We start from the raw sequence: 12756 nt of genomic DNA, 5'->3' as shown, positions 1-12756 counted from the left end.
TACTCACCATTCTCTAAGAATGAGATTATAATTGCATACAGTAGGATCGACTCTTTATTAGAAGAGTACTTGCTTGAAGGGAGGATTGATGAGCAGAGTTATTATTTTTTTGATACAGTGTAATCCCATAATTCCTAACGTAAGGTAATAAGGTACATAAATGTTTCAAAGATCCACCATTTAGACCAACTGTATTGGCAAGAGATTCCAAAACCCACCCTCTTGCAGTCTTCATTGATTATTGGACTAAATAAATTGTATGTAAGGCTAAGTATTTAATTAAGGACTCTTGGGATATTTTTTGGGTAAGTTAACACATGACATTTGGAAATAAGGATTTAGTTTCCTGACAATTGACGTCAAGGATTTATTTACAGCCATCCCTAGGAATGAAGGACACCAGTATTTTTGCAACACTCTGCATACGTTTTCAACTCTGCCAGTTGACAAGGTTGACTTAATCACAGAACTAATGGAGGTGATACTCGATAACAGTTATATTCATTTCCAAGGGGAATACTACCAGCAAACCAGTGGAGTGGCTATGGGGGCAGCATGTGCCTCCACCTACGCTAATCTGGTGATGGTAGGCTGGGAGCACCAATCTGTATTTAAATGCCCCTATTACAAGTATATACATCTATTTGTACAGTTTTTGGACGATATATTTGTTTTATGGGAGGGAGATGAGAAAAGTGTGGAGATGTTTATGGAATATCTCAACAGTTGCACCAGTTTCTTTAAGTTCACACATCATTGGAGGAAGGATAGCATAAACTATTTGGATGTCACCATTTTAAAGACTCCAAATGGTTTCATATCTAAAATATTTAGAAAAGATACCTGGTGCAACAGTTATCTGCACTATTCCAGTAACCACCCCTTAAGACAGAAAATACATTTGGTTAAGAGGCAAGCAGTCAAAATTGCAAGGATAACTTCAGAGATGGAAGACCTAAAAGAAGAATTTTTTTAAATTAAAGGAAATGTTTTTATTAAGAGGGTACCCAGAAATAGATATCTTGGTATTTTGGACGAGGTTTACAAAGGCTGGGGTACAGCGTTTAAGCCACTTTTGGGTGTTGGCCTTGACAAAGTAATAAGCAAAGGAAAAGATAGAAATTACCAGATAGCATGTGTAATGGAATTTAATCAGATGACAAGTACCATTATGAAAATTATAAAGGTTCATTGGAATATTTTAAAAATAAATAAAGAAGTATTTGAGGTTGTAGGACAGTATCCAGTATTTTCTTTTAGAACCAGAAAAAATTTTAAGCAAGAATTTGAATATGCTGGTTTTAAGATGTTATGGTAAAAAAAGCAACTACCCCTTGTGAAATGTGTAAACAGTGCCCATATGTTATTAAGGATGATTTTATTACTCTTCAAAATGGATTGGATTGTAAAGTATTTTTTGCAAAGGGAACTGCAATACTAAAATGTTAATATATTTGGCAGTATGTGGAGGTTGTTCAGCATTCTATATCGGTAAGACGCAGAGGGCTTTTAGAGATAGGATGTATGAACACCTCCACGACATTAAAATGAAAAAAGAGACAAATGCATTATATAAACACTCATTAATTTGTAAGAATTTTGTTGGTTGTAAATATGGGATTTTAACTGTGGTGGTACTGCTGTGGTAGTGTTGTTGCCTCACAGTAAGATGTTGTCCTGGTCGATTCTCAGCTAGAGCGTCTTCTGTGTGGAGACATGTGCGAATGGTCATACCTTTGTTGAAGGTTGTGCATCAGGGCCGGCAGCTCAGCACGTAAAAAATCTACTGCCAATCATTAGCGGACCGGAGTTCCGCTGTGGCAACCCCTAACTGGGAAAAGCCGAAAGACACAACAAAAGAAATGATTAGGTGCAACCCCAGAGGAGGCGATGTGAAAAACATGATATTAAACAAAGAATTGAAGTGGCAGTTAAGATAGAAATCTAATGTTTTCCCTGGGGTAAATTATTATATTACAGTCAAACCTGTATTAATGGTTAAAGCCCTTCAAGTATAAACGGGCATACTATTAATACCAATTCTAGTTTTAACTTTAATATTAATTACCTTTTTATACATGCATATATACAAAATACGTGTGTGTATGGGTTTAAGTGAATGAGTTAGGTATTTAATTATTCCATTAGCTTATTAGCATAACTATGGAGATGGATATATAATGAGCGTGATTTTATAAGTGGGCATCTGATGAAGTCTTGTGTTCAAGATGAAAGCGCTTACTGCCATGTGTTGTGGATTAAACTTATTATTTTGTACCGAGAACTGGACTGCTTATTTTGGTTTTATAGTTTAGTAGGTAACTTAAGGCACAACTCTTCCACTATGTCTGTAGAAACATAGATAATACATTTTAATTAATCACAATATGTATGTGATTTGCTTGACTTTGTCTGATAAATTGCATTTTTAGTTGTGCTTAGACATAGACACATACTTTTAATGAATGTCTTATTTATTAAATAAATTTAGTAAGTCAACCTACTTTATCAATATTTGACTGATGGTAAAACTGGATTGCTTATAGGTTCATAGGTTCATAGGTTCATACTAGGCTATCTGCCCGAGGGCATTTACAAGCCTAGCCCATAGTTTTGTGGCTTACGCCACCCCTTTAGTATGGGGAACTATACCCATTATTTTGCTGTGCCTCTGTTGAGCAGTGACACTGAGGTAATCCCTGGGGTATATCTGCGATCTCCCATCCATTGGTCAAGATTTCTCTTGAACAAGGCCAGCGAGGTGCTCTGCCTCACATATACCGGGATTTTATTCCACAGCATAGGGAGTCTTTGGGTGATGAATCTATCCCTCCAGCACGTCCTATTAATAGCCCTGTCGAGGTTTGAGTCTCTCGCCCTTGTGGCTCTGATGGATCTAGATTTTTTGAGGTGAAGCATATTCATCAAATCTGGGTTTGACATGGCCTTGTATGTTAGGCAAAGGTCACCTCTGAGCAAGCGGTGCGACTGAATAGAGCTGGAGTTCTTTCAGTCGGGCAGCATAGGACAGATGTTTGAGACCCTTTATCCTTTTGGTGAGGAACTTTTGTGGCCTCTCCAGCTGCTGCAAGTGTCAGGTCAGATACATTCCGAATGGGGCATTGTACTCAATCATTGGTCTGATGAGTGATGAGTATAGGGAGACTATGACCTCCCTTGATCTAGATGAGAATCCCTTCATGATAAGGTGGGCAATGTAGAAGGTCTTCCTAACTACTTTAGCTACATGGGTGTCGAATGACAGACTACTATCAACCTGGGTCCCCAGGTCCCTGATAACTTCTTCTGTGCTCAGTGGATTGCCACCTATTTGGTAGCTAGGGTAACCTTGTTTTCCCGAAGGGTATGACTATGCATTTTTGGCATTTAACTTTAGGCCATGGCTCTGGCACCAGTTATCCGTTTCTGTGAGACCCTTCTGAAGGATATCTGTGTCAAATGTGTTTTCTACTATGGCCCAGTTTGCAGTCATCTGCAAACTTTGTCAGCCATAACCCTCCTGTGTTTGCTTGTACTTCGGAAAAGTAGATGCCAAACAAGAGTGGGCCCAGGACTGAGCCCTGTGGTACACCACTTGTGACAGGCTTTGAGTCTGACATGGCGCCAGCAACTCTGACCCTGTGGGTTCTGTCACTCAGCCAGTTTGCAACCCATCTTGTGATGTATGGGTTAACATTTAAGCTGATGAGTTTTTCAATGATACCCGAGTGGGGTATTGTATCGAAGGCCTTCGCCAGATCGAGGTAGGCTGTATGGACTGCCTTTCCCTCATCAATGGCTTTGGTGACTGTTTCGAAAAAGTCAACCAAGTTTAGAAGGCATGATCTGCCTTTGACAAAGCCAAACTGGGATGGATCCAAAGTCTGCAAATTTTCTATGTCTTTATTTATGAGGTCCATTATGATCCTCTCCATGGCTTTGCAGATAAGGCTTGTCAAGCTAATGGGCCGGTAATTTCCAGGGTCGGTGGAGGCACCGCCTTTGTGAAGTGGGACCACAGTTGCAGTGCGCCACTCCCTGGGTACATATCCAGAGGTAAGACTATGATTAAACAGCTGTCCTAGCTGTGGGTTTAATTCCTCGTTGAGTTCGTGGAGCATACAGCCAGGGACACCATCAGGTCCCATGGATGCTGTGTTTTTTGCTTTGGAGAGAGCAGTTCTCACTTGGGTGTTGGAGATGTTTGGGGGGCTGCAATCGCTTGGTATAGATATCTCTCCTTTTGTGGGGGGGGGAGAAGTTTGCACTGAACCTGTCAGCCAGTATGTTGGCAATGTCTGTAGGATCAGTAATCTTCACATCATTTTGAACTAGTTCTGAGCATATCAAGGTTTCTAACATAGCTAAAGAAGGCCTTATGATTGTCTTTTGAGTCTTTAGCTATTTTTCTCTCAAAATTTGCTTTGGATGATTTTATGAGAGCTCTTAGTTTTTTACTTATAGTGATCAAGGGTGTCTTACCTTTTAAGGATTTTGCTCTATCTTGTAGTAGCTTCCTCCTTTTGTTGTAGAGTTTGTTTATGGCTGGGGTCCACCAGACTGGACGCTTGCCTTTGGTACAAAGAGTCTTTGTTTTGCTTGGGATTGCCTTATCCATGCAGTCCTGCAGGTGCTGGTAGAAGGCATTTGTAAGTGATTCAGCGGCTTGAGTACTGTTTTCCGCCGGCTCAGGGGCCTTAAAGGAGACCACACTAGTCTTTAGAAGTGTGAAGTCGGCTTTCGAGAAGTTTTTTACTGTGGTCTTTTTTATTTCAGGTGGGGGTGGGATGAGGACCTCCAGCGAGATTAGTTTGTGATCTGATCTCACCAGTGAGGGGTATACTTCTGGTGTTGAACATTGTGCTCCCATGTTCGTGATGATGAGATCAAGTATGTTTTCTCCTCTTGTGGGGATGGTGACTAGTTGTTCCATGGCATTTGAGTTTATGAATTCCAGGAACTTTTGGGCTAGGGTGTTTGGGCTTGAGTAGTGTTCCCAGTCTATATTAGGGTAATTGAAGTCACCTAGTATGATGGTGTTTGGTGATACATTTATCCCCTCTAGTGTTTTCAGGAAGGCCATGTGAGGTTCCTGAGTTTGTGAAGGTGGCCTGTAACATGCTACAATTTGCAGAGCAGCCTTGCCTATGGTTAATTGCACCTGGATGGTCTCCGATGCATCGTGCGTTGCCACCAGTCTTGAGGTGTGGGTGTCCTTAATGAATATGGATACCCCCCCTCCTTTCTTGGTATTGTCCGGATTTTGGGGCCGGAACGCATGATAAGAGGTAAAACCTGATAGTTCTGGGGTGCTCTCAGGAGTCTTGAACCAGGTTTCTGTCACTGCACAGACATACTATATTTCAAATCACCCATCTAGTATGAAGGCATAAGGAAATTTGTTTTTCTTTTATTGTTAAATGTACATCCCAAGAAAGAACCAACATAGTTCACTGCATTCAAAGTAATAACCAAAAGTCACCAGTGCACTGTGATTTCTATCCAAAAACACCAGCCAAAGTCACAAATGGATGTATTTGAATACTTAACCTGCACAACTCAACAAAAAACACACTAAGCAAATGAAATCAAAAGAGACAGTTAAGCACTTTCATCTGTGTTACAGTCAGTAACAGACTTCATGAGAACAAACTGGACATGTGCTTTTGTATTTAAATAATAATATTTTAAAAGATCCAGTACATTATTTTTCTTGAACCTACCATATAAGTTGTTTTTAGTAAGAAATTATATAGCACTGCAGAATATATGAAAAATGAATACAAATACATTTAACATAAAAAGCATGCAGAGATATATCAAATATATATATAAAATATGTATATAGTTAGGTTTCTCATTCAGGTAAAGGTGTAAACATGAATTCTTAAAAATTCTAATACAAGTTGCCTATGATCCAGCATGTTTCAAAGATATACAATTACTGTTTAAATCCAACCTATAATTTAGCCACCTTAAGCTTATGGACTGGACACACATAAATGTGGACAATGCCTCAACATATTATTTGAATGCAAATTTTAGTTGGCTGATTCTTTAGGTTCCAAAGTTACCTTAAAAATGGAACCTGTGATAGTACTGAAGCAGTATATATATATATATATATATATATATATATATATATATATATATATATATATATATATATATATATATATATATATATATATATAGCAAAATATGAAACCTGCCCTGTTATTGTATAGGTAGAACAGAAAATTTTCTAGGAGTTAGAACCTATAAATATTGTCATGTCATAGCCAAGAATAATGCAAATAATGCACTGTATAAGTTTTCACAGATTGTTACAACTTCAAGAGATTTAAACTTGCTATAGCTGAACAAATTTCAAGGGACACATGGGTGGGTGGGGAGGCTTGGAAAACTAGACTAGAATATAAGAATTACTTTGGCAATTAAGACTCAACATTACTACCCCCCCCCCCCAACCCAGGAATTAATAATAATGTTTCTATCATTCTAGTCCTTAAGCTTAGGACTTATTTGTTAGGTTCAAAAAAAGAATGCACTGTACCTTTAAAGAAATGTTATTATTTAAGTGCAAGTGCACAGGCCCAATGTTTGTTCTGATGAAGTGCCTTATTCATTATAACATAGAGGAAAGTGCTTATCTTTCTCTTTGATTCTGTTTGTTCAGTGAGTTGTTTGGTGAGTTATTGGGATTAAATATTCAAATACATTTATTTGAGAATTTGTCTGGAGTTTTTGAATTGAAATAATAGTGTACCAGTGACATTGGTTGTGATATATATATATATATATATATATATATATATATATATATATATATATATATATGGATGGGTTTACATGGGAAACTATGAAACTGCATCAGTCGACCTGCGTGTGGCATCATAATGTTGAACCCAAATGTACTGACTACATTACAGTGAATGGGTAGTGTAATATGAGCATTTGGCTTAGACACTGTGCAGGGTGATCACGGTTCAGTGAGGAACAGGGAATTAGCCCATTTCCTCACTGGAGTGCGATCTCGGAACTGGTATATTTAATGGGCAGGGGATGTGGGGGGGGCAACCTCCACATGGGGAGGTGCAGGGAGGCATAGCCCCCTTGCAAAATAGTAGAATTAACCTACCATTGACTATAGAGTTCAACTGTACGTTAATGTGTATAGAAGGAGGTGAGTGATGTCACCTCTTGCTATGTTGAATACATTGAACAAAGGTTGTCGATGATAGTAAACATAAACATATATATATATATATATATATATATATATATATATATGTATATGTATATATATATATATATATATATATATATATATATATATATTTTTATATATATATATATATATATATATATATATATATATATATATATATATATATATTTATAGAGCATTGATTCAAGAAGCACGATACTCTGGTAAAATATTTTTTATTAAGTTTGCATACAGTAAAATTAATAAACTTGAAAAAGTTATGGTAGTGTAATTTCCCTGTGCTTTGGATTTTGTGGCTCATTTTATGAAATGATATAGGTTCATAGGTAGGTACTAGGCTATCTGCCCTAGGGCATTTATAAGCTTAGTCAGAATGTGTTGGCTTTCGCCTCCCTTTTAGACTAGATTCCTGAGCCTCTGTCCAGCAGGCCCATAGAAGTGATCCCAGGAGTAAATTTACGATTTCCCATCCACTCGTCAAGATTTCTCTTGAAGAGGGTCAGCAAGGGGCTCTGCCTAACATTAGTTGGGATTCTTTTCCAGAGTGAGGGAAGCCCCTGGGATATGAATCTATCCCTCCAGCATGTCCTATTTAATGTTGTGCTAAGGTTTAAATCCCTGGAGCATGTAGCTCTAATGGATTTGGTTTTCTTGAGGTGGAGCATGTCTAACAATTCCGGGTTAAACATGGCTTTGTACATCAGGCAGAGATCGCCTCTGAGTAGATGGTAAGCAACTGAGTAGAGTTGGAGTTTCTTTAGTCAAGCTGCATAGGGCATCTGTTTGAGGCCCACAATCCCCTTGGTGAGGTATTTTTGAGTTCTCACCAGCTGTTGCAGGTGTTGGGTAAGGTACATGCCAAATGGGGCATTGTACTTAATTATGGGCCTGATGAGCGATGAGTAGAGGGACACAATGACCTCTCTTGATCTAGATGTGAACCCTTTTGTGATTGGGTGAGCTATATAGAAGGTTTTTCTAACCACTTTGGCAATGTGATTGTCAAAGGAGAGGTTACAATCTACTAGGGTCCCCAGACCCCTAATTACTTCTTCCGTACTTAGGGTTACCTCCTATGTGGTAGTTTGTGGGCACTTTGTTTTTCCCAAAGGGGATGACTATGCATTTTTTGACATTTAGCTTGAGGCCATGGCTCTGACACCAGGTATCCATTTCTGTAGGGCCCTTCTGGAGGATGCTTGTTTTAGCTGGCGAGTCGATTATGGCTCCCAGTTTGCAATCATCTGCGAACTTGGTAAGCCACCGTCCTCACGTGTTTGCCTAAACCTCAGAGAAGTATATACTGAAAAAGAGGGGTCCCAGGACTGAGCCCTGTGGGACGCCACTTGTATCTGGTTTAGAGTCGGACATGGCACCCGTGACTCTGACCATGTGAGTTCTATCCCTGAGCCAGTGTGCAACCCATCTTGTGATATATGGGTTAATATTTAAGCTGGTAAGCTTATTTATGATGCCAGAGTGGGGTATTATGTCGAAGGCCTTTGCGAGGTCCAGGTAGGCTGTGTGGACTAACTTTCTCTCATCTATGGCTTTGGTTACTATTTCAAAGAAGTCAATTTGGTTTAAGAGGCAAGATCTGCCTTTAACAAAGCCGAATTGAGTAGAGTCCAGTGTTTGGAGATTTCCAATGTCTTTGTTTATGAAATCCATTATGATGCACTCCATAGCCTTGCATTTTTTTTGTTTTTTTCAACAGAACAACAGTAACTTAACAGAAAAGCACAGTAAATGCTTTAAACAGGCTAGCGCACTTGAGTGTGTAGCCTCAACAGGTAAACACAACAAAAACAATTTAAAGAAGTGCAGGAACATTAAAAAATGCAAAAACAAGCTTTTTTAGGTATTAGAATAGCTAGAAACTCGCTTTTCAGTGAGAATATGCAGTCACAAATAGAAAGGCAGAGAAAAAAATACTTAATCTGTTTACAGTCTCTCTTTTCGTCTCTCTGCTGCTTGTAACACTCTGCAGGACCACGAGGAGCTGTGCTGAGTCTGAAACAAGCGCAAAACCATGCAAATGTGGGTTTTAAGGCAGGGAATTTGAAAGAGATAGGAATTAGCCCAAAACGGCCAATAAGCTACTAGTTGCTGGGCTGAGACCACTCCTCCAGGGACAGATAGGCTGCTCAAAGCTCCCCACTCTCACTGGTGAACAGAGAAGCTTCCTCCTATCCAAGTAAGGATATGGGCAACACAGGAACATTTACCACAGCCGAGAATTCAGCAAAACCAGAAATCTGGACTATTTTAGTTCAGAAAAGGTGGGAAACAAGAATTTTTTTTGTTTTTTTCTTTTTTTCAACAGAACAACAGTAACTTAACAGAAAAACACTGTAAATGCTTTAAACAGGCTAGCGCACTTGAGTGTGTAGCCTGCAACAGTTAAACAACACAAAAACAATTTAAAGAAGTGCAGGAGCAGTAAAAAATGCAAACACAAACTTTTTCAGGTATTAGAATAGCTAGAAACTCGCTTTTCTGCAAGAATATGCAGCCGCAAATAGAAAGGCAGAGAAAAAAATAATCTGTTTAAAGTCTCTCTCTTCATCTCTCTGCTGCTTGTAACACTCTGCAGGACCACAAGGAGCTGTGCTGAGTCTGAAACAAGTGCAAAACTGTGCAAATGTGGGTTTTAAGGCAGGGAACTTGAAAGAGATAGGAATTAGCCCAAAACGGCCAATAAGCTACTAGTTGCTGGGCTGAGACCACTCCTCCAGGAACAGATAGGCTACTCAAAGCTCCCCACTCTCACTGGTGAACTGAAAAGCTTCTTCCTATCCAAGTAAGGATATGGGCAACACAGGAACTTATACCACAGCCCAGAATTCAGCAAAACCTGAAATCTGGACTATTCTAGTTCAGAAAAGGCGGAAAACAAGATTTTTTTTTGTTTTTTTCTTTTTTCCAACAGAACAACAGTAACTTAAAAGAAAAGCACTGTAAATGCTTTAAACAGGCTAGCACACTTGAGTGTGTAGCCTGCAACAGTTAAACAACACAAAAACAATTTAAAGAAGTGCAGGAATAGTAAAAATACAAAAACAAGCTTTTTCAGGTATTAGAATAGCTAGAAACTCACTTTTCGGAGAGAATATGCAGTCACAAATAGAAAAGCAAAGAAAAAAATACTTAATCTGTTTAAAGTCTCTCTTTTCATCTCTCTGCTGCTTGTAACACTCTGCAGGACCACAAGGAGCTGTGCTGAGTTTGAAACAAGCGCAAAACCATGCAAATGTGGGTTTTAAGGCAGGGAACTTGAAAGAGATAGGAATTAGCCCAAAACGGCCAATAAGCTACTAGTTGCTGGGCTGAGACCACTCCTCCAGGGACAGATAGGCTGCTCAAAGCTCCCCACTCTCACTGGTGAACAGAGAAGCTTCCTCCTATCCAAGTAAGGATATGGGCAACACAGGAACTTATACAACAGCCCAGAATTCGGCAAAACCTGAAATCTGAACTATTCTAGATCAGAAAAGGCGGGAAACAATATTTTTTTTTATTTTTTTTTCTTTTTTTTCAACAGAACAGCAGTAACTTAACAGAAAAGTACTGTAAATGCTTTAAACAGGCTAGCACACTTGAGTGTGTAGCCTACAACAGTAAAACAACAAAAAACAATTTAAAAAAGTACAGGAATAGTAAAAATGCAAAAACAAGCTTTTTCAGGTATTAGAATAGCTAGAAACTTGCTTTTCAGTGAGAATATGCAGTCATAATAGAAAGGCAGAGAAAAAAATACTTAATCTGTTTAAAGTCTCTCTCTTCATCTCTCTGCTGCTTGTAACACTCTGCAGGACCACGTGGAGCTGTGCTGAGTCTGAAGCAAGTGCAAAACCATGCAAATGCAGGTTTTAAGGCAGGGAACTTGAAAGATATAGGAATTAGCCCAAAATGACCAATGAGCTACTAGTTGCTGGGCTGAGACCACTCCTCCAGGGATAGATAGGCTGCTCAAAGCTCTCCACTCTCAGTGGTGAACAGAGAAGCTTTATCCTATCCAAGTAAGGATATGGGCAACACAGGAACTTATACCACAGCCCAGAATTCAGCAAAACCTGAAATCTGGACTATTCTAGTTCAGAAGAGGTGGGAAACAAGAATTTTTTTGTTTTTTCTTTTTTTTCAACAGAACAAGAGTAACTTAACAGAAAAACACTGTAAATGCTTTAAACAGGCTACCGCACTTGAGTGTGTAGCCTGCAACAGTTAAACAACACAAAAACAATTTAAAGAAGTGCAGAAGCAGTAAAAAATGCAAACACAAGCTTTTTCAGGTATTAGAATAGCTAGAAACTCACTTTTTGGCGAGATTATGCAGTCACAAATAGAAAGGCAGAGGAAAAAAATACTTGATCTGTTTAAAGTCTCTCTCTTTTCATCTCTGCTGCTTGTAACACTCTGCAGGACCACGAGGACCTGTGCTGAGTCAGAAACAAGCGCAAAACCATGCAAATGTTGGTTTTAAGGCAGGGAACTTGAAAGAGATAGGAATTAGCCCAAAATGGATGCTGTAGTGCAGCAGAAACACAAACCAAGAAGTGGTGCAGAACTCCAAAAATGGTAACAAAATTTTCCTATCAAGTAGGTAGAACCGGAACATACAATCCCAAATTCAAAACGGAAAAAGGCTTTCTAGTTCAAATCCAATCATTTTTGCTTTAACATTTACCACACCGAGTCTAACAAAAACACTGAAATCTGACAGGCTAGTTCTAAGAGGGATTTAAAATAGAATAGCACAAAACATTAAAAAAGTCGTGAAATGCAACAAGCAGGACAGTATGGCTAAAACTCCACTTAGGAAAGAATTACAATACAAGGAAGAAAAGGCAAACAAGATTTACAGTTCCCAGAATTGACTCTATCTAGACTATCTGCAAAGAGCGGAAAAATATTAATGTTTAAATTTCAAACCAGTTGTAACAGAAAATGCAAGAAAGGATTGCCCAGACAGCAATGAGAGTGCGCAAGAAACTACAAAGCAGTAAAAAGACAAGATGTAAACCAAAACAACATCAGTTCTATAGCAAGAACGGTTCAGACAGAACGTCCAAAGCTAAATTCAGCAAAAATGAAATGCTTTTAAATCCCAATAAGTGGGCAACAATCTTTGCCTCTGGATTTCAAAACAAAGAATTCAATCAAAAAATGTTTAAACAGGACTTAATTTGTTACTCAAAGTAACAAATAACAGTTAAAAAGACACTAGGAAAATACAAACAGTTTTCACATTTAATAGTAAAACAACTTTTGCAGAATAGAAGGCAAAAGAAACAACCAAAATCAGATATTAAAGTAACCTAAATTGTTCTAGTTGTAAATTGAAACAAGGAATTTATCTGTATTACAACACTGTAAATTGGACTGAGAGCAACTGAAAGAAAGGAGCTAGCCAAAATGTGAATAAGCTACAAATGTGGGAAACATCTTCAAGGAATAGAAGCAAAATCCCAAACACAGGTACAGATATTCTGCTAAACACTTGGGAAAAGACTCAAAAACCC

This window comes from Protopterus annectens, chromosome 1.part0 (assembly GCF_019279795.1).
Source record: "Protopterus annectens isolate FY-2018-M chromosome 1.part0, PAN1.0, whole genome shotgun sequence".
Taxonomy (NCBI): domain Eukaryota; kingdom Metazoa; phylum Chordata; order Ceratodontiformes; family Protopteridae; genus Protopterus; species Protopterus annectens.
The sequence above is the reverse complement of the archived record's forward strand: the minus strand, read 5'-3'. Positions refer to the sequence as shown.